This window comes from Pinus tabuliformis, chromosome 7 (genome assembly GCF_031772625.1).
Source record: "Pinus tabuliformis cultivar Carrire ecotype Pingquan chromosome 7, CPIR1, whole genome shotgun sequence".
In the NCBI taxonomy this organism is placed as follows: Eukaryota; Viridiplantae; Streptophyta; class Pinopsida; order Pinales; family Pinaceae; genus Pinus; species Pinus tabuliformis.
In genome coordinates, this window is record NC_142293.1 from 1,350,740,884 (window position 1) to 1,350,768,820 (window position 27,937).

Here is a 27,937-nt window from a genome sequence, read left to right on the forward strand (position 1 = left end):
GAGCCCCTCTTAATTAATTAAGGAGAAAAATCCCCTTGAGAAAATCTATAAATACAAGAGGATTAGAATCACTTGAGGCATCATTTGATTGGATTTTTTGTCTCTGTTTTGTTTGAGCCTGAGGCTCTGAGGGGTTAAGGCCCCATTTTATCATTAGATTAGTTTTGGTGGAGGTGATCCCACCCTACCTAGTAATTTTTTCTTTGTTCTGGCCACAAGAATTTACTATCTAAAGAAGTAGTGAATTCTACTGTAGAAATATGAGGCAAAGGCAAGAACTAGAATTCCTATGGAGAAAAGATAGAAATTTCCTGAAGAAGTCAAGGGTCTTGTAGCTAACAAATCTAGGTTCCTAGAGTACCATGAAATTATCTATGGGAGACAACAAAACTCTCTAAGGTAGGCCTAGTGCAAGGATATTTATGAGTTATCTGATCAAAATATGTGGAAAATTCATCCAACAAACCAAGACAATTTTAGAGGAAAAACATTGAGACTATTAGGGATTGCATGGACTTTCTCCAAAATCAAATAGCAACAGATCTCATCTAATTGGTCGTGTTTCTCTAAAGCAAGTAGTCGAATATAGTTCTAAGGTGACCTAAACCCATTTGAGGAATAAAGAAACCATTCGTGGAAGCAGGTTGAAACTTTCTAAGGCAATTGTTGGGTGTTTCTCTCAGACAATATTTTAAGAAGTTGTTCGATTATCCTCTGTGGCAGCATTGGAAAATCCTTGCAGGAGAAGTCCAAAGTATTTCTGGATCCTATTAACCACAGGACCTGCACTGGGTGATCTCTGAAGCAATCTATTGATCCCTAGAAGTATTGTTGAAGCATATTTAATTATGTCTCAAGGCCAAAAAAACCTAAAAACCCTTCTTGTAGCATTTTCTAGAGCAATCACATCTTGAATTCGGTGAGGCAAAGTGAGGTTCGGCTACAAGGATCTATTTTAGAAGTGAGATAGTCAATAGAGTTTGCAAATTAATTCAATTGATGTACTAGGGTTTCAAGCTAGTGTTGGATTAGATATGCATCATGCTAAAGTGTTGGTTGAGTATTGGTAGTTGGATCACCAAACTCCTCTTTGTGAATTTTGAGGTCATTGTCTGATATTGTTATTGAAATAAATTATGAATTTTATGAGAAATGCTTGTTGGTGTATGAATGAATTAAGTTATGCTGGAAACCCTAGGCAAAATAAGAAGCCCTAGACAAAAAAAATTGCTTTAGGACATTACTCTTACATTATTAGATTGATGATGAAATCGATCGTGGAAAGGTGATATGCATAATTATCTCCGTTATGTTATTTTGATAAAATGTGTGGTCGAGACAAAGTTGCTTATAGTTCACACAACCCTAGCATCATGAAACCATTTAGTTGAGTTGTTAATAAATCCAACATATGACCTAAGCCCTTGGAGAAATATATTACCGAGTCATGTGAGATTTTTTTAATATATTGAGTCTAAATTTGTATGTTTTTATGAGATTATATTTTTAGACAATCAAACTTAAAATAAAATTTTAGACGATCAAAGTTACAATAAAATATGATCCAATTTAGAATATCAAACAATAAAACCTAGATCATTTATTATAATCCAAGCTAAATTAAAATTTTAAAGGATTAGTACTTTAACTTGCTGTGAGAATAAGTCACTAAAAAAAAGTATTATGGTCAAAATTGCCTCTTAACATGATGAAAGGGAAAAGTACAAGAAAGAAGTTACAAAGGGAATGTGGATTGATTCTGTTGCACTTGCAATTTGAACGGAAAATTTGTGTAATGCACATCATTGTGATTTTTCTTTTGTTCTTATTGTGTGATTCAATATTTCATACACCATTTAAACACTCAAATTATTGATTTTTGTTTTGATTTTATTTTGTTATCCAAATTCTCATACATTTTTTGGGCACTCAAATTTCAATTTTTTAAAATAAAAACTAACATAACTTACACTAGCACAACCAAATTAATAAATGTAATTGATATACCCCATAAGCATCAATTTAATTGAATATATAATAACATACTCTTATTTAAATTTAAATTTTAATATATTAATTTAATATGTTTGGCCGATTATTTAACAAACTCACCCATAATATTATTAACCAACTTATGCCTAATTTTAATACTTTTTAACACACTTATACATGATATTATTTAACCAACTTATGACCACTTCCTTCACCACTCTCCCATGTATTGTCGACTTCTATTTGTGGGAAAACCGCATGCTGCCCATCCGACATCCACTCACACTGATTGGCCGGAGCCATAAATAATTTAAAGAGATTAGAGAGCTAAAGTCAAAGCTTGTGGTATTTGAGAGAGACTAACCTTATCGCGAGGAATTTTCCATCTGCAATGCATCGCGAGACTGGCACTGCATGTCAATATAAGAGGCTAGCTGGTGGTGCGTTTAACAAGTGGTAAAATAAACAAATTTTAAATTAAATTTGATATTTTTTGATCTGAAACTGAAAATCTATTTAACTATTTTTTTCTAGAAGAAGAACATTGTTTTGAAATCAAATCTAGTTCACCTATTTATGTAAAAATCAAATTTCTCAAGTCCAATTTCAATATAAACTATGCCTATGACATAATTATTAGATTAATGAAGATTGATTATGGAAAAGTAATACATAGTATTATTTTCGTTTTGTTAATGTGTAGTCGAAAAAACTTTGAATGATCAAGATATATACCACCTTCAAATCAAAATTCCTCAAGCCCAATTCCAATATAAACTATGGCTATCGCGTAATTATTAAATTAATGAAAATCGATTATGGAAAAGTAATACGTAGTATTATTTTCGTTTTGTTATCGAAAAGACTTCGAGATAGTGATGTTTATACAACCTTCAAAAATTATTGTTCATTCATTATTGCTGTCTGTTGGAATCAAACCCACGACCACATGGATAAAAGTTGGATGCCCTACCAACTGAGTTAAAACAATTTGCCATTATTTTCATGTTAAAAAGGTTCCAGATGGAGTGATGTTACGAACATAAAAAATGGATATAGCAAAGGTTCCCATATATGTTAGTAGAAGATACATAAAATGGGATTATATTTTATTATTATGGTTTTATTTATGTGGTTTGTAAATAGAGTATAAATATGATTTTAAAAGTGTTTTAAATGAAAATTATTGTAAATAAAATAAAAGTTATGGTAATGGAAATGGACATTAAATTGAATTTTAAATTATAATTGTTTTTTAATATATATATATATATCTATATATCTATATATTTACCGTAAAGAGTAGGAGATATATATTAATTTGCATTCATACATGGCCAAAAACCGAGAGAGTTACATAAAAGTGTAGAGCCATCTAAGGGCCTCTATAATTACATGTTGTTCAACCCAACCCAGAGTTTTCTTTCCCAAAATACCAAAATTCTCCCTTAATACTTTCCTATGGCTATACATCCTGTAGTACTGGTTCAACAAATATTTACAAGTGTAATTTGACATCAAAAACTTGCAAAAAGAAAATAGAAGGGACTGGGTACTCCTCCACTAGTGTCGGGATGTTAAGATCTATTCTAGTGGGTTCTTCTAACCTCGGGATTTTATCGACCAATTTAAGTTTCAGGTGCTTAATTTGCCACCACAAAGTGTCCACTTTGTCTTCCAACTGTCAAATGTGCTCATTTTTCCCTATCTGCTACTCCTACATTTTCAGTGACTCCTTCTGTTTCCGGTGGATGCACCTCTGAATAATTACCAGTCCTTCCTTGATTTCCACATGTTCCTTATCACAACTACCACAAGCCTGATGAAGCCTTCCACCCTCCATTCTAATTCACCCAGGCGTCTTGCCCATCCGAGGCCTGCGGTGGCCCCATGAACCAAACACCTAGCCCTCATCTTCAAAAATGCTCACCACATTCATTTTGACAACGAGGGGGGGTGGGGGCAGAGACCAGAACAACTGGCCATAGAGAGAAATATAATACCCGACCTGAAAATGAGTCAATTATGCTTCTGACAAACTACAATTTATAATGCAAAGTTGCCACCGAGCTTGGCTAACAGATTAATAGACTCCTTTTGTCAACAATGCCTGTGTTGCCACCCTCTGTGACACCTAGATCCTTCCCCCGACTTTTCTCCTAGCAATTAACCTCCACCGTGCTTATTACTCTGGCTCTGTCACTGCATAAACTACCAAGGATCCCTTGCCATGACCATTGGGCCTTTGAGAAATACCCCTAGACAGAGAAAAACCAGATCACGAGGTAGGAGATCATACCGTTACTCATTTTATACAAGATACTAGTTAGAACTTTGATGTAGAATTGATGAGGGGTACTCATTATGCTGATATCCCAATGCTCAACCATTATTTCTCTGCTTGACGAAGCGTCCATCAACTTGTCCCACTCCATCTTCCCTCGCGCGAACTGACCTTCCCGGACCAGAGGGATTAAATTCTCCTCACCCTCCCCATTATTTCACATGTTTCCTTTGTTGTTTTGCCGACTGGTGCAACTGGTACAAGGAGCTGATTCCTAAGTTCTCACATCGAGAAGTCTCCCATGTCCAAGTGTAGTATGAGCATGAGGGTAGCAACCACGCTGCATCATAATCCCAACTTCAGGGGAGCCACGAGGCGGGAGGATGGGCCAGGGGAAATGAATGGTGATGGGACAAGGGCAAGGAGATAAGGGATGAGGGGGATAGGGAGGTGGCGGCCAGGGTGGCAAGGGAGAAGGGTGGCAGGAGAAAAGGAGGGGGAGGTGGGGGGGAGGGAGGATGAGGGGGAGGGGCAATAAAAATCCAAGTGGTCTCTTCTAGTAAAATTCTTGATCCTACCAGGAGCACACTTCATTATTAATATAATGAGATTCATAACAACGATTAAGGAATGATGATTGTTCCCAACATACCATTCACTTTGCTACTTTCCTCATTCATCCAACAGGCCAAATTGGCTTGCATGTCAGCTTTCTTATTATTACCTCTTAGGATATGGAAAAATTTAACTCGATCAAAGAGAGGGATCATGCCTTGGGATCTATTGATAATCTAGTTTAGTTTTATGTTTTGGAAGCTGAGTTGTATTTCATATGCTTTATGATCAACATGGAATCCCCTAGAATTTGCATGTCCTTGATGCCTTTTTTTTAGCGAGAGAAAGCTCGAGGTACAACCCATAAGCCTCAACTTGATTATTTGTGTTCATTCCTAGGCCCTAAGCATATCTATCTTCTATGATTCCTTTGGGATTAATGAGAACCCCCACCCCTCCTGCCACCCCATTAAAAAAGAAAAATATTACAAAAAAAAATGAAAACCTTTTATTTTATCTTAAAAACTAGAAGAATATTGAATAGTGGAATTAAAAATTTATAAGGATAAACTTACTAATATATTTAGTCAGGAGATTTGTTCTAAGCTAACTACTACTAATAATATATTCTAAAATATATTGTTCTAAATTATAGATATATCTATATAAATTAATAGTATTTCATACTTATATAATTTTAGTAGTATAACCAATATTTTACTATATTGATTATGATTTTTTATCGTATATGGATGTATAGTCCATGTTTTGTGCACTTCATCGAATAATATACATGTACCATATAACTCTTTACCTTATAAAATGTGTATTACATTTTAATATAACATTTTCTTTCATGGCATATTATTTGCATTAATTATAAACACATTCATTTGACATTGCAAATATTGGATGTTAAGATTAGTTAAGAATTGTTGTTATGTATATATATTTTATTTAATGAAGTATTAAAAAAGTGTGATGGGACATGTGGTTTGAGATTACCTCACCAATTTTCATAAGGTATAAATAACATCAATATGTAGGGATAAGTAAGCATTGTGTGATTCAAGTTAACCATTATATTGCTTAGTAAAGGGATTTAAGTAAAATCATATTTATAGGTTACGACTTGAAATAGTTAACCACAATTCATGACTTGAGTTTTTAACGATACATTGTTACGACTTTAAGTAGTACTTATTGTGAATTGCTTCTTTTTCTTTTAATTCCAGTTACTCTTGGGGAATATTAATATGTGATTAATGTGGGGCTAGCCCGATGAAATTTATAGAAGAAATGAGGTAATTATTATGAACCCTAGGAAAAAGGACCACATATTTAAAAATAAATACCTTAATCCACAACCCCAAAATATCCAACCAGGAAGGGGATGTGAACCCTTGTGGAACAAGAGGTAATATCCTTCCAAATTCACTAAATGCATAAATCTCACACAACTTGCCATTAACTTACAAATGGAGATCCTACAATATGATTTTAGGGGAATTTGTGTTGTTTAAGTATTGTTACTTAGTGATAATGATATGGCTTATTGATGATGATTATTAGAAATATGAATAGCTAATTAGTCAACCTTACTCCAAAGATATCTCCTCTAAAGAAGAGAAGAAAGGTAACATAGTAAATTTATTAACTTTGAAACAAATAATACAATCTTAATTTAGTTTATTCCATGGTTATTCCACAAATAAATACCATGAGACTTAGTCTATAGACCAAGAAATCTCAAAACTCATAAAATGGACTTAAATTTCGAAACATGTGATAAGAAGTAAAATATAGAAACAAGTTGTTCCTTAAGATTTTCAATTTTCTAATGATGACAACGAATGGTAGCCTTGTAACCATGACCAACCTAAAATGATGAGATGAATAGAAAATAATACTACTTAGATAGTTAAGGTGGATGAGTGGAAGTTTCACAAACAAATATAAGAAGTCAACAAGTAATGGTAGGCTATCCTATAAGATGTTAGAAGCTTTTGGATTGTTAACAAGGAAGTAGCTTAGAAATCTTGAGGTATCACATGAATAAGTAACCATATGAAAATTTGTTTTTGAGACATAGAAAAAGTTTTTTGCTAGGAAACTTGATGAGAATCACTATAAGGTCTAATGAAGGATGATATCATTAATCAACCAATGGAGGTAATGATCATGATAATGTTGAAGTGTACTAGAGGTAATAAACTTATGAGTGTTATAGGATTGGAATGAAGAAAACAAGGTAGAGATTATGAAAATTTTGAGTCTAAAGGAGAAAAACAATTGCATAAGGGTAGCATTCTCATAGTTAGTCAAAGGCTAGTGATAGTGAGCAAGGTGCCCAATTTGTATCACAAGGAATATATAATATTTACAATTGGAGCAATTAATTAACATAACCTCCTTGAGGTTCAAACCTAATGAACAACATTGAATTGTTTGGGAGAACTATGAAAACATAACAAATCTTGCGGCCAACTAATGTGATGTTAGTGGAGGGGTGTATTTCTCTCGAAGTGGCAAGTTTTCCTAAAGATACTGATCAGTGGAGTGAGCAACATGATTGATCGTTGATGATGGATGCATTTGTTGCTCTTAATCACCCATTTTTACCATCATTTTCCTTATAAAAATCACCTTTGTTTTCCATTTTCATCCATTCCTACCTCATTTATTCATCATAATTCTAGTAATTGGATCTAGTGGGAATGAACACGTCTTTTTTTATAATAAGTTGACAATTTTGCATGCTCTGGTGAATGTTGGTTGGTTATGAGCTTGCAAGTATCAAATGAGACACCCTTTTACAGTTTCAATTATGAGAAGAACGATTGTAGGATTTTTCATTGGTAATCACGAAGCTAAACATATCTCTAAGACAAAACCCACGTTGAAGTAAATTTTCTACAAATTAAAGTTCATACCATTTGTACAACCATATTATGGAGATGTTCTTCACTACTAGAAGCATTTTCAAGAAAGGAAATCATTGCTATTGAAACTTCTGTCATCAACAATGCATTTTTCCTATTGTAATTATTTACTTTTTATTATTGTCATTTACTTTTTATTTTCTAGCTTGGACTTCCTATTTTTCCTCAACCCACTTTAGGCCATTTAACTCACAAGGCCTGAAATATTAGGCTGAAGAAGGGAAATTAAGGGAAAGAGGTTAAATTAGTTTATGTTTTTGGATAAGTTTTGAGACATATAACTGTTATAATTGAAACTAGTTTCCTCCTTTATTCTTGGCAAGAACTGTTGGAAAGTAGAAAGCAATTGTGTTAGTTTTTGTAAAAAAATTTGAGAACCAAACTCAAAGGGTTTGATGTTTTTGAATTGTGTTGTTATTATTTTGTTAATAGACATCATCTGTTTTAGTTCTTGTGAGTGTGTAACGTGTAAACCACCAGTATACTGTAGAGAAAGGGCCATTGTATAATCGTGGTGGCTATTTTTCTTCCTGGTATACATTTCTATGTTTCTTTTCCTTTATTTTTTTACTAAAAATACCTTTTTTTCGTGGAAAATCCGAGCAGATCTACTGGAAGGGATCACATCCCGTCGGCCAAACTAGTAGAGCCTAACCCTAAGGACATTGAGGAGAATTGACCCTGTGACCTCCCAATTGATAAGGTAATTAGTAAATGGAAATGAATTAATTGAGCTAAACCTCGAGAATTTTTACTACACATATTTACTCAATCTACATTTCAGACATATTTCATCAATTTTTATAGTGCATAAATTATTTATGTGTATATACTTTTGTTTCAGAGCTTTTTATTTTAAGAAAAATACTCAATTTTTTGTTCATCACATTTTACTTTTATATAACTATAGTTTATTTTTGTAGCAACATTTCAGATTTATTTTCTTTTAGTAAAATAGATTAATTACTTTTAGTGGTAGTTAATTTTCCTATTCTTAATTAGTTTCATAGGTTCTTTTGTTGTTTTAATTAACATTGTTGTATATTTTTTTTCCCTTACTTTTTGGTTTTAATTAGGAAACAATTTATAATTTTTAGCTACAATGTTTTGTATAGTTTTTCCTTTAATTAATTATAAGTATTGTAAATCACTATAGTTAGTTATCTCAATTCTCGATTTAAGAGAATGCATAAATCCCAAAATGCATATATTTTTTTGAGAATTTTTAAGTGATACGACCCCATATTGATCTTAAAGTAAGGCATTTATGAGAACATTGTAGAAGCTCATGACTTTTTAGTGTTGTTTTCGGGGAAACACAATTTTTTGGAATCTTTTTGATACAGAAGTCTATTAGAGGAGTGAATTAAGAATGAATTAAGAGAAAGAGGGATGATTTGGGATGGTTTATTTCAAAACCCCTGTAGAAATTCTTTGTAGATTCAAACTGCTAATTGTAATTTATTAAACAATAGACTTGAATCTACTCTACTCATCAGCAGAAACAATTAAACGATTGTGAAATTGCGAAACATACAAGAGAAAGAATTCAATCAACACATTACACAATAATTTCCTGGGGAAAGCCACAAATAAAAACCCTTGCTATCTGTATATTCCTTTAGTCAGAAAATATGAGAAGATTACAATGCTTTTCTCAAGTCCGAGCAACCTTTGCACTATCTCTATCTGTCTCACTGATACCTAGACAGGCCTAGGCCAATACTTAACCAAGTTTTGGCTTGCCCAAGTCCCTATTTCCTTGCTTTGTTTCCTTGGGAATTAATCCATATTAATTAGGGAAATTCCTCAATAGGAATTTCACAGTCCATCATAGGCCTTCCTCTAACTACATGCACCACTTGTATAATTCAGATGATTATACAACTGATAGTGCATTGTCCCTGAAGTCCAATCTCAACTGGGTAACTCTCAGATTTGACATGCATGAGTTATTTATGAGTGAATCATCAATTAACTGGTTGACCACATGAAGCAACACCCCACTATTTTACCTCCTACTAGTTCCTCCATTAGTTGGAACTAGTTTAATTGATTTTAACTCAGTTAAATTGAATTAATTATTTACAACTCAAAATAAACTCAACCGGGGCTCCTATAATGTATGAGACACTCTACATGACTCAAGTTAGACCCTCAACTTGAATGAAATTATCCAACTAATTCAAATTAACTTAGTTAATTAATACATGTTGTCATGTTATGTGGAATTACAAGTTTATTCCTAATTTAATTCAAGTAAAAAATTAAATTAGGATTTTCTTGTTGCATTTTCAACACTCCCTCTCAATAAGAAAGGGATTATTTGCTACCCTAGTCCTGCCTATATGAAACTTGAATTTGCATCTTGACAATGCCTTTGTCAAAATATCTGCATCCTATTCATCTATAGGAATGTACTCCATCAACACGTTAACACCCTATCCTCACACGTTACCTCTCCTTTTAGTCGAGAGTTCGGTTGGCTCACCCTCACCCTAGAACGAGAGAGAGTTTAGCTGGACCCTTCTTACCAGTGTTACACGCACCAGATTAGTTGGGCGGGTGGGTTCATGAGCTCGAGAGAATAAAATTGAGAATCGTACCAGAGCCTTAGACCCGCTTACCTTCATGCAACCCAGTGACTGAGTTAGTGGAGTGGGTAGGTGGAGAACCCTACAATAGACAGGCAGACAGACAAACAGGCCGAGCGTGCTTACGCACCCTAAAGGTTCAATTTACTTATTGGGTGGGGGGGCTGGTGATACCGAATGTCGATATGCTTGGACCAATCGTGAAAAACTAGATTCTCAAAGAGTTTGATACAAATTTAATTGTCACAATAAATCAATGTAGGATCCATATGCTGACCAAATAAACCAACAAGGATCTTCCTCATCTAGATAGCTTCACAAGCTACTTGATTAGCAGTCATGTACTCTGCTTCTACTGAACTCAGTGAAACTGATCTTTGCTTCCTGTTGTACCAAGAAACTGCTGCTGACCCAATACTGAAGATTCCCCCTGATTTTCTCTTCCCATCAGATGGACTCCTTGCCCAATCTGCATCTGTGAAACCTCACAACTTCACTCCCTCTGTCTGTCTGTACAGACTAAACCGAGTGATGCCTATGAGGTATCTCAACACATGTTTAGCTACCTTTCAATAAAGTTTGGTTGGATTAACCATTGCTTGACTAAGATGGTTAACTACAAAACATATGTCCGATTGTATTTTCACCAAATACATAAGTGAACCCACAAGCTGCTTGTAAATAGTAGCCTCCACTGCTTCACCTGAAGTAGCATCTTCCTTCCTATAGTTCCTTGCTAGAGGAATCTCCATGGGTTTGTTTCTCTCCACGTGCAACTTCTTCATTATCTCGTTGGCATACTTTCCCTGAGAGACAAATAATTCCTCATCTCCTTGTCATACTTCCATACCAAGGAAATAATGCATGAGCCCAAGGTCCTTCATCTTGAATTCTCTTGCAATATCCTCTTTGCAAGATTTTACCATATTCTCATCACCTGTTAGAATTAAATCATCGACATAATACTATAATAAAAAATTTACCTTCAACCACAATATGGTAAATGTTCGCATCTGCTTCACTTTTGGTGAAGCCAAACCTGGTGAAATAGATGTCAATCCTAGTGTACCAACCACATGGTGTTTGTTTCAATCCGTACAATGCTCGCTTGAGTCTGAACACATGTGACTCTCTGTTGAAGGTCTCAAATCCTTCCGATTGCTTAATGTACACCTCTTCCTCAATCACTCTGTTGAGGAATGTTGTCTTCACATCCATCTGATGTATCTTCCATCCCATCTGCGCTGAAAGTGCTAGAATATATCTGATTGAAGAGTACCTTGCTACTAGAGCAAGGTCTCCTCGTAATCAATTCCCTCCACCTGAGAGAACCCTCTAGCCACAAATCTGGCCTTGTGTTTCTCCACACTCCCATCTATTTGGAACTCACCATTGACTTGTCTGTTGGTCTTGGGACCACTTCCCAAACACTATTTCTGATAATGGAGTCATACTCCTCTACCATGACATCAAATCATATTGGTTTCTGCACTTCTTCCTTGAATGAGGATGGCTCAATCTCTACACTCTCGCTCATCAGAGCCATGTATCTAGTGTACTGATATGGTGACCTCCTCTTCCTACACTGTGATGTGGGTGATCCTATATTCTCTTTAGCATCATGCATAAATATATCAGCTTCCTTGGTGCACTTCCTTCTATCTTTGGAAGTATCTACATGAGTGGGTGCTTCCACTCTCTGCTCCTATGCATGTGGCTGATCCACATCATCTTGAGGTTCTTCCTTTGAAGCTAAAATATCCTTATTTCCATGCAACTGAAGCTCCCTCTAAAGGGAACATCTCATGGCCTTCTATTCATCGAACTTCACATCTCTGTGAACCACTATCATCCTGTGAGATGGCATGTAGACCCGATAGCTGTAAGGTGTATCAGTGTACCCCAAAAATATGTCTAACTCAGCTGTTGGCTCTAGATTTTTCCTTGCATCCTTGGTAACATGATAGTAAACTGATGAACCAATGATGCTGAAGTGTGCCACATCTAGTTTCTTACCTGAAAAATATTCTTCTATTGTACTCATACTGAGAATCTGATGAGGACTTCTACTTTTCACATATATAATTGTGTTGCATGCTTCAGCCCACAAGTGCAACGATAGGGCCTGATCATGTAACATTTCTCGTGCAACTCCCACAATACTTCTATTCTTCCTTTTAACCATCCCATTCTGCTGTAGGATAAGGGGTGTTATTAACTCTTGTTGAATGCCTTCTCATGCAAAAAATTTCTTGAATTCATCTAACACATATTCTCCACCGTTGTCACTCCTCAGATCCTTTAATTTCTTGCCAGTGTCTTTCTCAAAAAGTGCTTTAAATCCACAAATTTTAGTGAACATTTGACCTTTCTTCTGCATGAAGAAAATCCAACACTTACGTGATAAATCATATACAAATATTACATAATACTTGTGCTTGGTCGTGGAGGCTATTGAGAATGGTCCACACACATATGAGTGAACTCTTTCAAGGATCGTTTGCGCTCGATTGTCGTTATCATGAAATGTGGCTTTGGTGTACTTACCCAATGTCCACCCTTTGCATGTATCTATTTGCTCTAGTGCACCCTTGGGAAGTCCTGTAGAAATATGTTGCATGATCTTCAAAGCTCCGTGGTGCAAGTGACCCAATCTTCTATGCCACAACTCATCGATGTCTCGGCTATGCACCTTCTTTGCTTTGTGCTCAAATCAACACAATATTCCACATCCAATTTGTAGAGGTTCTTCATGTGAACCCCAATGCACTTCACTTGTCATGAGGCTATGTGATGAAGGAAATCCTTTCCTTCGCTAAATATTACATTGTAGCCATGGTCCTCCAACATAGCAACTGAAACCAAATTCTTCTTCAAACCTGAAACATACATGACATATTTTAATGTGAGAGGAGAGTCAAACTCCCTTTAAAAAGTAATAGTACTGATGCCGGTTGCACTATATCTTCCATCATCTCCCATTTCAATGTGCATCTAGAGGTCCTTATCCTCCAAGTCACTGAAGAATTATTTGTTTCTGACCATATGGAATGAGGATCCACTATCCAGATACCACACACTACCCATTGACAATGTCACCATGCAAGCGATGAGGGTGAAATCCAACTCGAATTGTGAAGAAAGAGCTTCACCTACTGCTCCTTCTGAGGGCTTCTTGTCGACCTTCTTTTGTGGACACTTCATGGTATAGTGTCCCAACTCATGAAAGTGAAGACATTTAATCTTCGACAAGTCCTTCTTCTTGCCACCTTGACTGGAATCTGATTTGAATGGGATGAATTCCCTTTTCCTTTCTTTGTCTTTTGAGCTAAGGCACAATTCTCCTCATCTTCATGCTTGGATGAGGATCCATCTCTAGTGTTTCAACGAATCTCTTCTTGCACCAAGTTGGATCACAAATACTCCCACTATGGTAGCTTCTCCCTCCCATTTACCTAATCCTGGTCATTGTTCCAACCCTTGGGAAGGCCTAGAAGTGCTAGGTTGACCAGATCATCTTCAACAACTAAAAAAATGTAACACCAACACATCCTAGCTCATCCTGACATTGGGTGAACTTGGTCAAGTAGTTTGGTATTGTGTCGCCCTTCTCCATCTTCATTTTCCTGAGCTTGTCCTTCAATGCCAGCTTCCTATGGTCACTGTTGTTTTGAAATAGTTTTGTCAACGCTTTTGATCTGATCTAGAATATTAGTTTGTAGTGCTAAGATCTTCCTCAGATTATTAACAAAATGCTTTCATTATGCTTAAGGATTCATCAAAATTTTCAAGTAAAATGAAGAGTTTTTTATGTTAATTTTATGAGAAATTTAACATAAACCAGAAATTAAACAACAACATAAACATATATAGAACATCATCAAAAACAAATTACAACAAGCACATGATAAAGGAGTTCACCCCTCCTGGGCTATGTCTCCTTGGTCCAAATTTCAATGGCTTGAGCCTCTCTATTATGCTCAAAAGTGTAAAAATATGTGTTTACAATGCGCAAATGCTTCTGAAACCTACTCCAATCAGTCCAGAATGTCCAAAAACGGATATCTAGCCCCTTTTTGGATCCAATTTGGTGAAAAAATGAAGAAGTTATGACTTTCCCCTTGTTTTCCCATTATTCACTCCACAAATTGCTCCACATCCGACAGGAATCCACAATTTCGCTCCAAAAATCTGCTAATCGAGCGAGAACTTTGCCGCGCGGTGGGCCGTAATCTGTCGGCACTAATTGTCCATCACAAATTGCAATCGGTGGAGTCCTGTGGGCTTATGGTCTGTGAACAAGGTGGGCGATGTGCAATTGCGATACGACGGACCTGATGGGACATTAAACTGCAGCCTAAAGTTATCGCATCTGGGATATCACAATTGGTGGAAAACCGGTGGTCCTATACATATGCGGGACCTGTCCTGTTGCGATTTGTGATTGCAATATCGCATTGCAACCCAAACCGGCAGGGGCCAATTCTGTAGTGTCGTGTGAGATGTGCGATCACATCACAACCTGGTACTTGCCGGGGGTCGATTCTGTAACACCTCCCTTTGACGATGTGCAATTTTCGATCCATCACATCGTGCCTCTGACCATTTCTTGAATGCCTTCTCGCCTGCCTTATCGCATCACAACCCTTCCCTGCTCGGGGGCTAATTTTTAATGCTGACCTACCTGCGATTGCGATTTGTGACATGCATGGGGCCAATGGAGGCTTGCCACTTGGCACCTCCTCATTCGCTGAAGGACCTTGCCATATCATCCAATCCTGCCATGTGTACAAGTCAAACCTGAACTTTGACTTGCTCTAACTTCTACATATGAGCTCAAATTTGAGTGTCGTTCGCACCGTTGGAATCAGAATGATGAGCTCTTTGATCTGAAGCTAAGTTTATCAAGATTCTGAAACTTTGATTTTTGAGCCTAATTTTGAGCACTTGATCAACTTTCCACATTACATATGGAGTCTCCTTACCGTGGAGGTTCGAGACAATATGATCTCGAACTCCCTTTAGGATAATCCTTCTCATCTTTGCAACACATTTTCTCCACTCTGCTAGATCTTGAGCATCAGTTATTGGAGGCTTAGGAATATCTTTGTCTATGAATTCCTTAAGCCCATTGTCTTCCAACACTGCCTCCATCCTGTCCTTCCAAGCAATATAGTTCGAACTACCCTCAAGGGCACATTCGAGTCTTAATTCGTAGAACAAAATCCTGCTGACTCTAAAGAATGATACTGCAAATTCGATTTCACCAACAAAAGGCAAACTCGTACTCTCCTCTTCTAGAGTGATTTTTTCTCTGATACCATGTAGAAATTACTTGTAGATTCAAACTGCTAATTGTAATTTACTAAAACAATAGACTTGAATCTACTCTACTCATCAACAGAAATAATTAAACAATCACGAAATCACGAAGCATACAAAAGAAAGAATTCAATCGACACATTACATAATGATTTCCTGGGGAAAGCCACAGCTAAAAACCCCTGCTATCTGTATATTGAATTAGTAAAAAAATATGAGAAGATTATAATGCTTTTCTCAAGCTCGAGCAACCTCTGCACTATCTCTATCTGTCTCACTGCTGTCTAGATAAGCCTAAGCCAATACTTAACCAAATTTTGGCTTTCCCAAGTCCCTATTTCCTTGGAAATTAGCCCCTATTAATTAGGGAAATTCCTCAATAGGAATTGCAAAATCCATCATAGGCCTTCCTTTGACTGCATGCACCTCCTGTACAATTCAAATGATTACACAATTGATAGTACACTGTCCCTGAACTCCAGTCTAAACTAGGTAACTCTCCGATCTGACATGCATGAGTTTTATGAGTGAATCATCAGTTAACTCATTGACCACATGAAGCAACACCCCACTGTTTGACCTCCTACTAGTTCCTTCATCAGTTGGAACCAGTTTAACTAACTTTAACTCATTTAAACTGAATTAATTAATTACAACTCAAAATAAACTCAACCAGGGCTCATATAATGTACGAGACACTCTACATGACTTAAGTTAGACCCTCAATTCATATTAACTAAGCCAACTAATTCAAATTAAATTAGTGAACTAATACAAGTTGTCATGTGATGTGGAATTGCAATTTTGTTCCTAATTTAACAAAATTAAATTAAGATTTTCTTGTTGCATTTTCAACAACCCCTCCAAAACCAATTCCAAAGAAAGAAGTAAAGTAAGAAACAACTTCTAGCTCAAGAACTTTTGAAGAATAATCACAAGCAATCATTAAGTACGAACCTCCTAAATATGGTCTTTTTGGATTAAATATAAAAGAGGAATATGAACCTATTGACCCTGAATTAGAGTCCATTTTTCAGTATGGGTGATCATGAGGAAGGAAATAAAGGAGGAAATAAAAGAGAAGAAAGAAGAGAAAATAGAAGAGATGGAGATGGAGATGAAGAGGAAGAATATCATTTTCCAATAAGGGAAAGTAATGATGGTACCGAATTGTAGAATATCAACCCCTCTATTCCTTTAGTATTCTATGGATTACTGACAAAAGATCTTGACACTTTCTTATTTGAATTTGAAGTTATGTGTAGAACTTATGATTATAAGATGAACTCTCAAAAGTTAAGGTTGTTTCCTTCAACTTTGAAAGATGTCACTTTAAGATGGTTCATGGGATTAGGAGGAGGAAGTATAGGTACTTGGGAAGAAATGAAAAATACTTTTTTGACCAAATACAAGGATTATTGCAAGGCAAGAGAGACTAGAGATGAAATTTCTAGAAATACTTAGAGACTATATCAAACTTTGGAGGATTAGACTAAACGTTTTCAATTCAGCTATACAAGGTCAACAAACTGCAAATTAGATGAGGAATCCCTCAAGTTAGTTTTGCTGAGAGGAGTTAAAAAGGAGTTAATAGAGCCCTTAAATCTTATAACTACTAGAGATATTTAAAAACTTGCTTATTAGGAGATCATAGAACTCTTTAATTACTCAAGAGAAAAGATGAGGAAAGGTAGAGTATTAAGACTTTATTAACTCCTACATTTAGGAATAGTTTAAGAGTAACAAAAGTCAAGATTGTAAATTTATTAGAGGATATGAAAATTGGTATATTGAATTCATTATCTATGTAACTAGATGCTTTAAAGACAAAGAAAAAACACGAAGATAAGGAAAAATATTTGGTTATATTATGTCCTTGATGCACTAAGAAACATCCTAGGAATACATGTCCATTAATTGCAATAGAAATCTACAACATTTGTTCTCAAAATCATAATGTCAATAATTGCCCATAAGGTCTAGGTTTGAAAGCAATTTACAGATAGCTAATCAACATGTTGAACAAATTGATTTTATTAATCAATGACAGTTTGGACAGTTTAGGCCACCATTTCCTGGAGGAAATTAAGATTCTCAAACTTTTAATCAACCTTGGTATAATCCTTAGATCAACCAAGGACATCAACTACATTCTTCTCAAATTGCTAACAATCCACAACCTTGGCAACCATTTGTTCCAAATCCTTGGAATTATACCGTTCCTTAAAACAAACAATTTTATTCAAATCTGCAACATTTTTCTAATCAGTGGCCTACACAACAATTCAAATTGGCCACAACAACAACAATTTCTTCCTTCACCACAAATGTAGAATTTTAATCAAGCACCAACACCAAATCAATTACTTGCTCAACCTAATCCAAATCCAAATAATAGGACGGGTCAAGCAAATTAACAGCCATAATCAAATCAAGTAATTTATGATAATGACTCTAGTGAATCCCCGACCCTTATTGTTGCTGGAATTAACTATCAATCCACATCTTTACTATTTGGAGAATCTTAGAAGATCCAAAACCACATAGAATTAAAGAAGTGAGTGAATAAAGGCGACAATCTAATGAATAAAAGGATGAATCTTTATTGTTGAATTCCCAACATTCAAATCAAACAAAAAACCAACATTCTGATCATTTTCAATCTCCACCATTTCCTGAGAGGCTTATAAAGACTATGATAATTGTGCAACCAACATTTGATATCTTAGAAGTATTGAAAAATATAATATAAAATTCCCTATAATCCAAGCAATTAATGATATACCAATTTATAACAAGGTTATAAGGAATTTATGTGTTAGGAAACCAGGAAGAAAGAAATGAGATACTCCTAATATCCAAGTAACTGGAAATCACTTGAAATTATGCCTAGGAAAACTTTAAATAAAAAACATAGGGATCCTAGTACTCTTGTTGTCTAAGTACAAATAGGAAAGAAGGTCATTCCAAATACTCTAATTGATCTTGGAGCAACCATTAATTTAATGATTGATGAAATTATGAGGAGTTTAAATCTTCAAAATCTCATGAGCCAAACCAACTTTATTACTATTGGTTGAAGATCCATTGTTCAACCAAAGGGAATTCTAGAATATATCATTATCACTATAGATTCATGGGAATATCCTGTTGATTTTCTTATCTTGCACACAAAAAACTAATACAAGGGGATATCCAATAATCTTAGGATGACATTGGTTAGCAATTGTAGATGCTTATATTGAATTCCACTCATGAAATATGACAATCTATCAAGGAGAATCAATGAAGAAAATAAAGTTATACCTTCCTGCAAAATATATTAAATAAATTGAAGAACCATTATAAATTCTTGCATATTATGAAAATGGTTATCATGATGAATATTACACACCAATCCTTACTATAGACGAAGCATTAACCCTGAAAGAAACAACTGAAGATAGGTTGATATATAATTATATTCAAAACATTTATTCCTCTTCAATTGAAATTAGAGAATTCATCAGCCATGAATAAAAAGCTTAAGAAAATCCAATTCATGAATCAAGTTCATCACAAAACTTTTATGTTGATCATCCTGAATTTGTCATAGAAGAAGGAAATGAACATCAATATCAGGAAGAATATTTCACTAAAGAATTTGCAAATTTCATAACTAAGCAAATTTAATTATTTACATGAAAGACATTTAATATCAATAATTAGTTATAGCCAGTTCAACAGTAGAAATTGTTGCAGAAATAGTCAACAACATTTGCATGGGATTATAAAGACATGATAGGAATAGATCCTTCAGTTTGCATGCATCATATTTATATTTTGGATGGAGCTCTTCTTATAAGGAAGCCACAACGTCGCATGAACCCGCCTCTTAAGGATATTGTAAAAGTGGAATTACAAAAACTTTGAACTGTAGGATTTATTTATCCTATCTTAGATAGTGAATGGGCTTCACTTGTAATGGTTCTGAAAAATGGGGGTAAATGGAGAATTTGTTTAGAAAATGAAGAGCTCAATAAGACTACATTAAAGGATCATTTTCCATTTCCATTTATCAACCAAGTTTTGGATACCTTGGCAGGGAAAAATGATTTTTCCTTTTTATATGGTTTCAATGGTATAATTAGATATGGATTGCTATTGAGGACCAATCTAAAACTAATTTACTTCCCCTTGAAGAACTTTCACTTAGAAATTCTTGCCATTCAAAATGTGTAATACACCTGCAAGATTTCAAAGAATTGTTCTTAGTATATTTTCTAAACTTATTCCATAAAATGTTGAAGTTTTCATGGATGACTTCACCACTTTTGGAGATGAATTTGAAGAAGCCTTGGCTAGATTAGAAAAAGTACTACAAAAATGCATTGAATATCATCTCTCATTAAGTGATAAAAATGTTTTTTGATGATGAATGAAGGGATTGTCTTAGGACATCATGTTTCTCCTCAAGGAATAATGATAGACCTGTGAAACATAATTGTGATAAAAAACCTACCTATTCCTATGAAGCAAAGGGATGTGAGAAGTTTCTTAGGTCATGTTGGATATTATCGAAGGTTTGTAGAAAATTTCAACAAAATATCCTCACCATTGTTTGTCTTGCTTACCAAAGATGTTGAATTTGTTTAGACAACAACTTGTCAACAAGCCTTTGAAACTTTGAAAGAGAAATTAACCACTGCCCCTATTTTACAAGGACCGAATTGGAAATTACCATTTGATATTTATTTTGATTCTTCTGATAAAATCTTGGGTGTTTTTTAGGAACATAAAGAAGATGCAACAATGCTTGCAATCTATTATATCATAAAAAATCTCATGTATGTAGAGTTGAATTACATCGTGACAGAAAAAGAGTTTTTGGCAGAAGTGTATGCAATTAATAAGTTTAGAGACTACATCACAAGATATCCTACTTTACTACATACATATCATTTGGCCATTAAATATTTAATGAATAAACCTAATATTAGCGGTATAATAATTCATCGGCTTTTAATTCTTCACGAATTTGATACAATTATACTTGATAAACCTGGTCGTGAAAATGTGGTTGCCGATTTCTTATGAAGGATTATTAGTGAGAAAGCAGATTAACCATTGGATGATTCCTTTTTAGATGAACATCTCTTTGCAGTACCAATAATGACACCTTGATTTTTAGATATAACAAACTACTTGGTGGCACACAAGTTGCCTCAACATTTTGCATCTAGGGAGAAGAATGCTTGATTAGAAAAAGCGCACCTTATACTGAATAAAAAAATATTTATTTAAAATGGATAAAATTCTTAGAATATGCATTAGAGAAGATGAAGTATATGACATCTTGAGGCCTTGTGATGACGAGCTATGTGGTGGCCATTTTGCAGCCACAAAGAACTACAAAGAAAGTACTCTCTACAGGATATTATTAGCCAACACTACATAGAGGTGCAAAGGAGTATGTTAGACATTATGATGCATGTCAAAAATTGTGTCAACCTACTGAAAAAAAGAAAAGAAATGCTTATGCAATCCTTGATTTCATTGTAACCATTGGAAAAATGGAGATTTTACTTTGTAGGACCATTCAACCCACCTTCAAATCAATTTAATTACATATTAGTATGTACAAACTATCTAACTAAATGGGTGGAAGTGCAACCATTGAAAAATACACAAGAGAAGGGAGTGACAAAATTTCTGTATGAAAACATCTTCATTAGATGTGGAGTGCCCACAAAAAATGAATCATACCAAGGAACACAATTCACATCCAAACTAGTGGAACATCTGATGAATCTATTCAAAATAAAGCACATAAATACTACACCATATCATTCTCAAATTAATGGGAAAGTTGAAGTAACTTACAGAGAAATAGAAAATATACTTACAAAAACTATTTATTTTCACAAAAAGGATCGGGCAAACAGATTTCCATAAGTAGTATGGACCTATCGAACCATATGGAGAACTTCAACTAGATTTACATCGTATGAACTAATGTTTGGTAAGACTATATTGTTGCACGTTGAATTTGAAATTAAAACTTTGAGGATAGTAATGGAGCTAGGAACAAATATTTATACAACAAAAAAAGAAAGGATTGTTCAACTTAACCAATTGGATGAACATAAACAACAAGATCTTAGAAACAACTCAACAACAAAGATTTCGCTGGCATGACCAACACATTAAAATAAATCATTACAACAGGGTGATGGGCAACTACGTCAGTCTCATACTCACGTGACACGAGGTCGATTCTAGCAGCTACCACTATAACCCTAGGGGCCTACGACCTGTCCTCCTCTTCATAGACCAGGTCGTGAATGGGGGCTAAACCTTGAATCTCTTAATTTGCACAATTTCACATTATTTCGATCACTAATTGAGCTTCCCCCTTGGGACATGTGATTGGGCATTATTATATGATTCAAGATTCCAAGATTTTAAGGGGAAACTAATTACTAGGTGGTTGGGACCCTATGAAGTTGAGGATCTTCATGAAAATGGAGCAGTACAACTGAGAAAAATTAACGATGATAAGCTACCATTATTGGTAAATGGACATAGGTTGAAGCTATATAAGAAACCTAAATCTAAGGAGAAGTTTACTAAAAAATGTGCCAACATCAAGATCTGAATATAATAGAAGACCAGACTGGGCCATGCATTTCCTTATTTCTACAAATACACATTTCTAAAAAAATAGAGAAAATAAAATACAATGAAATTTAATAATGGCATTGTAGGCTATAGTAGCTTTTGACGACCAAAAATAACAATTTCTACTATCGAAAATTTTGAAAAAAAATCTTGGAATGAAAACCAAAAATGACATTCGATGCTGCAAAAATGATTAAAAACTAGAAATAACAGCTATTATCGTAGTTCTAAGAAAAATTTGCTGAAAAGATTTTCAATACCAACTATTGTAAGTTTTTGGAGAAGTCATTTTAGAAAATACAAGCAAAAAATTTCAGTATTCATCAATGCACTTGTTGTGATTTATAATTTTTGTTTGAAACTCAATGAAGTGTAGTCGCAAGATATTATTAGCTACAAACATCAAGAATCCAATATTTTGTTCCTGATCATGAAATGATGCATTGCAAAAGAAATCAACAACAACATTGACAATGCACATATTTCAGAAGATTTAACTGCAATTTCAAGAGCTCGATGATAGCAATTAGAACCTTATTTTGCATGAACAACACATGTTTATCAAACTTTCCAAATGGACACGAGCTAAAGGAATACTTTGCAACAAAAGCGACATTTTTAACTTTCCAACACCACGTGTTAGGTAATATTGAATTGATTATTTAAATCACTTGTTTAATACCACTTGTCTGATCATTACTACATTTTGTCTCTAACACAACTGTCACCTTATAATCACTCATATCTACAACCCACAAACCTTTTGAAGTTCACGCACCATTATCCTTGGTACAAATCCATTTACTATGCACTTAATGCCATCTCAGACCATTTGATGAATGTACTTGCTACCTGTCAAAACAACCCATCTACATTATGTTTGATTAATATGCAACAGGGTCAAGGCTATTGAAAAATAAAACCACTGCCATTGCCAACGCGCTTCGATGTGTAGTCATCATGCATGACAATTAATAATAATCAGAGAATACATATTGAAGAAAATCTATAAATTCCAAGGAATTCCACAACGCTAGATTTTAAAAAATCAGTAGCTGCCATTTTCACTCATTGTAGAACTATTCTGTAGCTGAGAATTTGAAGACTGATTCCTTAGAAAATCTCTTAATAAGGTGATAAACAATAGATTTGCGCAAGAAGAATGTCACAATGGGTGGTAATTTATTTAGGCACCATGTATATCTTGTAATATCGTACATACCTTTGCTTTCTACAAATGCTTTCCCATATTTAAAAAATGAAAAGAGGGTATGTTCTTAAAGAAAAATTAGAGGACAAAAAGAAACAAAGATCAAAAAAGAATATTAAATATGAACCCCACCAAAAAGAGATAAAAAAAGATCATGAAAGTGTGCACATTCAAATGCCACTACTCTTAGTTTACTTTTTGCAAATAAGATTGTGTGCAGCTTGTCAAAATGCCACAATCCATGATGATCAAACAATTTAATCTTGATTCATTCATGATTTAAATTTCATGCTGATAGATAGTGAATAAAGATCTGACTAAACCATCTAATCTTAGTAGATCATTAGTTAGGTAGAGAATAAATGTGCTCATCAGTTTAATCTCATCCATTGGGTGTTATAAGATTAGAATTAGATAGTTTACTTATCAAAGAAAAATAAGAGGGTCAACAAGATCAAATGCACCCAATAAATGAAGAAAAAATTTAGGGTAAATGATGGGTAGGCAAAAACAGTTTTCACAAAGCATGGAGAGCATCAATTGGCTCATTTCATATCACTAACTTCCTTCCAAACTCATTTTCCCTTGAAAAATCACCCCTACCCCTTCATTTTACTATTCCCCCCTTATTAGTTTCCATTTTCCCTTAAAACCCCTTATCCTAAGTTTGAATAATGTATCAGACCCCATTCAAAAAACCCTCCCCGATACCCTTTTTAACCTAACCCTTGCATTATTCATATAATAATCTTGCTTTATATATTAACCCCCCCCACCCCCCCACTTTATAAATCCTGACCCTCACTAAACCTTTAAAATATATTTAAACCACCGCATTATTTATCACCGGGCCCTGCCAACCACACCCCGACTCAGCCCTTGCAACTCCGCCGCGTGATAACCCTCCGATCTCCCACCTCCAGATCCGACAGCCCATATCCATATTGCGTGCTCCCATCATCCGACAGTTAAAATCCCAAAAGCACGCGAGATTCGTGGTTTTGCCCGAGCACCCTTTTGCTACGTGGTAGCCCCACGTTATATCGTGTGCTCTCAAAAAAATTACCCGCCACTAAAAAGCGGTGCGATATGCCACAAAACCACCTCCCATTCCATGGCAGCCCCCTCAGAAGTCCAACCTCTAACTGTCTCCTCTTGCCCGAAAGCCTCCTCCAACTACTTCGCTGTGTATCCCCGGAAGCCCTATCATCCATTGTTATGCGTTAAACCATCTAACCTGTCACGCCCCTACACTGGCGGTACTCTTCCAACCGCACTATAGCGAGGTGCGGCACTACCAATCGTTTTCTTTTCACCAATACTTACGATTGTAGACTACGCCTAACAATCCATACTTAGTTTATTTTTCGTTACCAAGTATTATTTTTATCCTTTATACAGTGAAAGCCCATAACATTCACATAAACAACATTATACAATAGAAATGCACAACAGTATAAAGGGAGGGGCAACTCCCTGCAATATGAGTCTGCCCAAATCAATATATATAATCTTCTTTTATAAATACAAGTTAAATCATGGGAAACCCCAAATTTACACTTAGCCAAATTTGCAACTTTGGAAAACTTGGTTGCCTAGCTCGTCGGTGCCTCCGCACGACTCACCAACCCTTCATTCACCTCGTCGCATGATCGTGTTTTTTGCCCAACTTGGGCGCGCCTTGTCGTAACCAAGTCGCCACACACGGGTGCCTCCACACGAGTCACACCTTCGTTCACAACCTCAACACTTCACCGTTTCCACCATTTCATCATGCACGATGCCCCTACCCTAGTTTCCCGTCCGCACGATTCTTCGTTTTGGCGTGCACAACGCGCCCTCGCCTGGCTGCCCGTCTGCACGTCCACCCAAACTCGTTCACCCGAACAACTTCTCCCGAGTCGCCACACGACTTCACCCGAGTTACCACACGACTTCACCCAGTTCACCCGAACGACCTCACTTGGGTCACCCAACGACCTCACTCGGCTCGCCCGAATGACTTCACCCGGGTCGCCCGATGACCTCACTCGGCTCGCCCAAACGACCTCACTCGGTTTGCTCGAACGACCTCACCCGAGTTTCTTGCCCGACGACCTTACCCAAATTCTGCCTGAACGACCTCGCCCGAGTTCTGCCTGAACGACCTCACCCAAGTCCTGCCTAAACGACCTCGCCCGAGTTTTCTGCACGAGTTTCCTGCACGAGTTTTTCGCCTGAGTTTTCTGCACGAGTTTTTTGCTCGAGTTTCTCACCCGAGTTTTTCACCCGACTTTTCTGCACAAGTTTTTCACCCGAGTTTCGCCTGTCATGCGGGCTCATCCACGCACTGCAGAACTCCTTGATCGAACTCGTGATGATCGAATGATGATTTGCCTCCACAAACTGTCCATCAATATATACGGGCAGGTGGCGGGTTATGTCACTCGGCCGACCCACGCCCAACGCCCAAGCCGACTCGTTCAACATGTTGCCTTCGCCCGAGTGGAGGGTTAGCCCACCCAACTCGTGGGACCACCCTCACAACTCGCCCAACATCGTATAAACTCATCTCTTGGTTCATTCATTTCACATTTCGCACAAGTCCTTCACACAGTGGAGTCACCCTGCCCGTTGCACGGATCGCAGGTCCATCCATCCTCCCCCACTTGAAGTCATTGTCGTCCTCAACAATATCTCATCCCGACAACCACCTGTCACCAAGGTCACCATACCAAGGCATACACCCCATCGGTATGTCATATATCAGAAATCATCTCAATCCATGACCATAAACCACCCTGTCACAATCTTCACATGTTGCTCCCATCGTGGAAGGTTGGTCCCTCCATCTCAAGCTACATGCCTACTGCAACATATCGTGTCAACCTCATCATGTGTCGTCCTCGTGTGAACTGTTGCCAACAAATGCTAACACATCTCTACACACTGCATGCCCCCATGTTTGAACTAGTTAGGTAGCTGATCCAACTGTCACGCCCAAACCATGAGAATGTCCATCCACATGCCATCATTAGTCGTTTCTTAGAACATTCTGTCACATCCTCAACTCGATCAAGAATTCATCTCCATATAAGTGTAAGCCATGCTCAGGTCCATGAAGTAGTCTCCATCTCGTCTGCAACATGCTGTCCATGATGTTTTCTATCCAACATGATCATCCATTTGCAAAACATCCATCTCCTCAAAGTGAAGAGATCATCTCATGAAACTCTGACTCTCGATGTGCCACATCCAGGTTCATGAAGCAACCTCCATCATATCTGCAATGTGCCATTCCTCAAGTTTGCCATAGAAATAAGTATATACCTGTCTCATCTCCCATGTGCTACCCATGATCATAGATCAATCAGCTCCCATGTGTCAAAAGTGGTTAAGTCTCAACTCAACCCATGCCCAAGTGTTGCCACCAAGGCATCATCATCATTGTAACTCCATCACTCCAAAGTGTCTCATATCGATCCTCCACATCAAGTCACTCTTCCAAGCCACACCCACACATGTACTCGAAAATATGCATCCTATTCTGCATCAAAGTCTCTGACCTCAGCTCCTCAATGCATCGGATCCCCCAAGTCCACCATAGATGAAGCCTCTAAAAGTCACAACCTCATGTCATCATGAGCTCCATGAGTCATCTCCAACCAACATTCTAGCAAGCATACAAGTCTCAGCCCAAAGGTCTCTGCAAGATGCGTCAGCTCTCCATGTAGTAGGAATGCTCCATAGTCTGCTCACAACTCCATCCAAGTTCATGGCCTTGTTGTACATAAGTGCACAACCTCTCCATCGACTCATAAGTAACACATCTCCATGTCACACCAGCAATCCACCTGCACAACATCCCTGCCTTGGCACTCTTCATTGGATGCCCATAAGTGACACCTCTACAAGTGCTCCTGCATCATGTCCCTGCATAAGACTGCCATGCTCCATATCTCCAACCTGATGTCCATGACTAAGTTGCCCATGTAGTCCACCCATCACAACAATCGGTCATCCCATCCAAGTCTGCATATTCGGTCTAGTGAACTCGGTCACCCAACCATATCATCATCATCACGAGTCCCTTCCATCATAGCTCCCCCACTGAAGGTTCCACCAAGACTTGCTCTTGGTCTCGGCCATGAGAAGTCCACCCAAGCATCATCATACCCAACTGTGTGCCCTTCAATCTGTCCATGAGTCATGCCAGGCACTTAGCCAATTCTCCATGTGGCTAAAGCATGACCCAATCTTCCGCAATGATCATCATGTTCCTCCCTTGTCACGGGCCTTTGTACCTTCTACCATAAGGTCACAAACAACCCCAACAAGTCCTACAACAGTCAACAATCCTTGCTTCTCCATACAAGGTCTCATTGTAGACATCCATGGT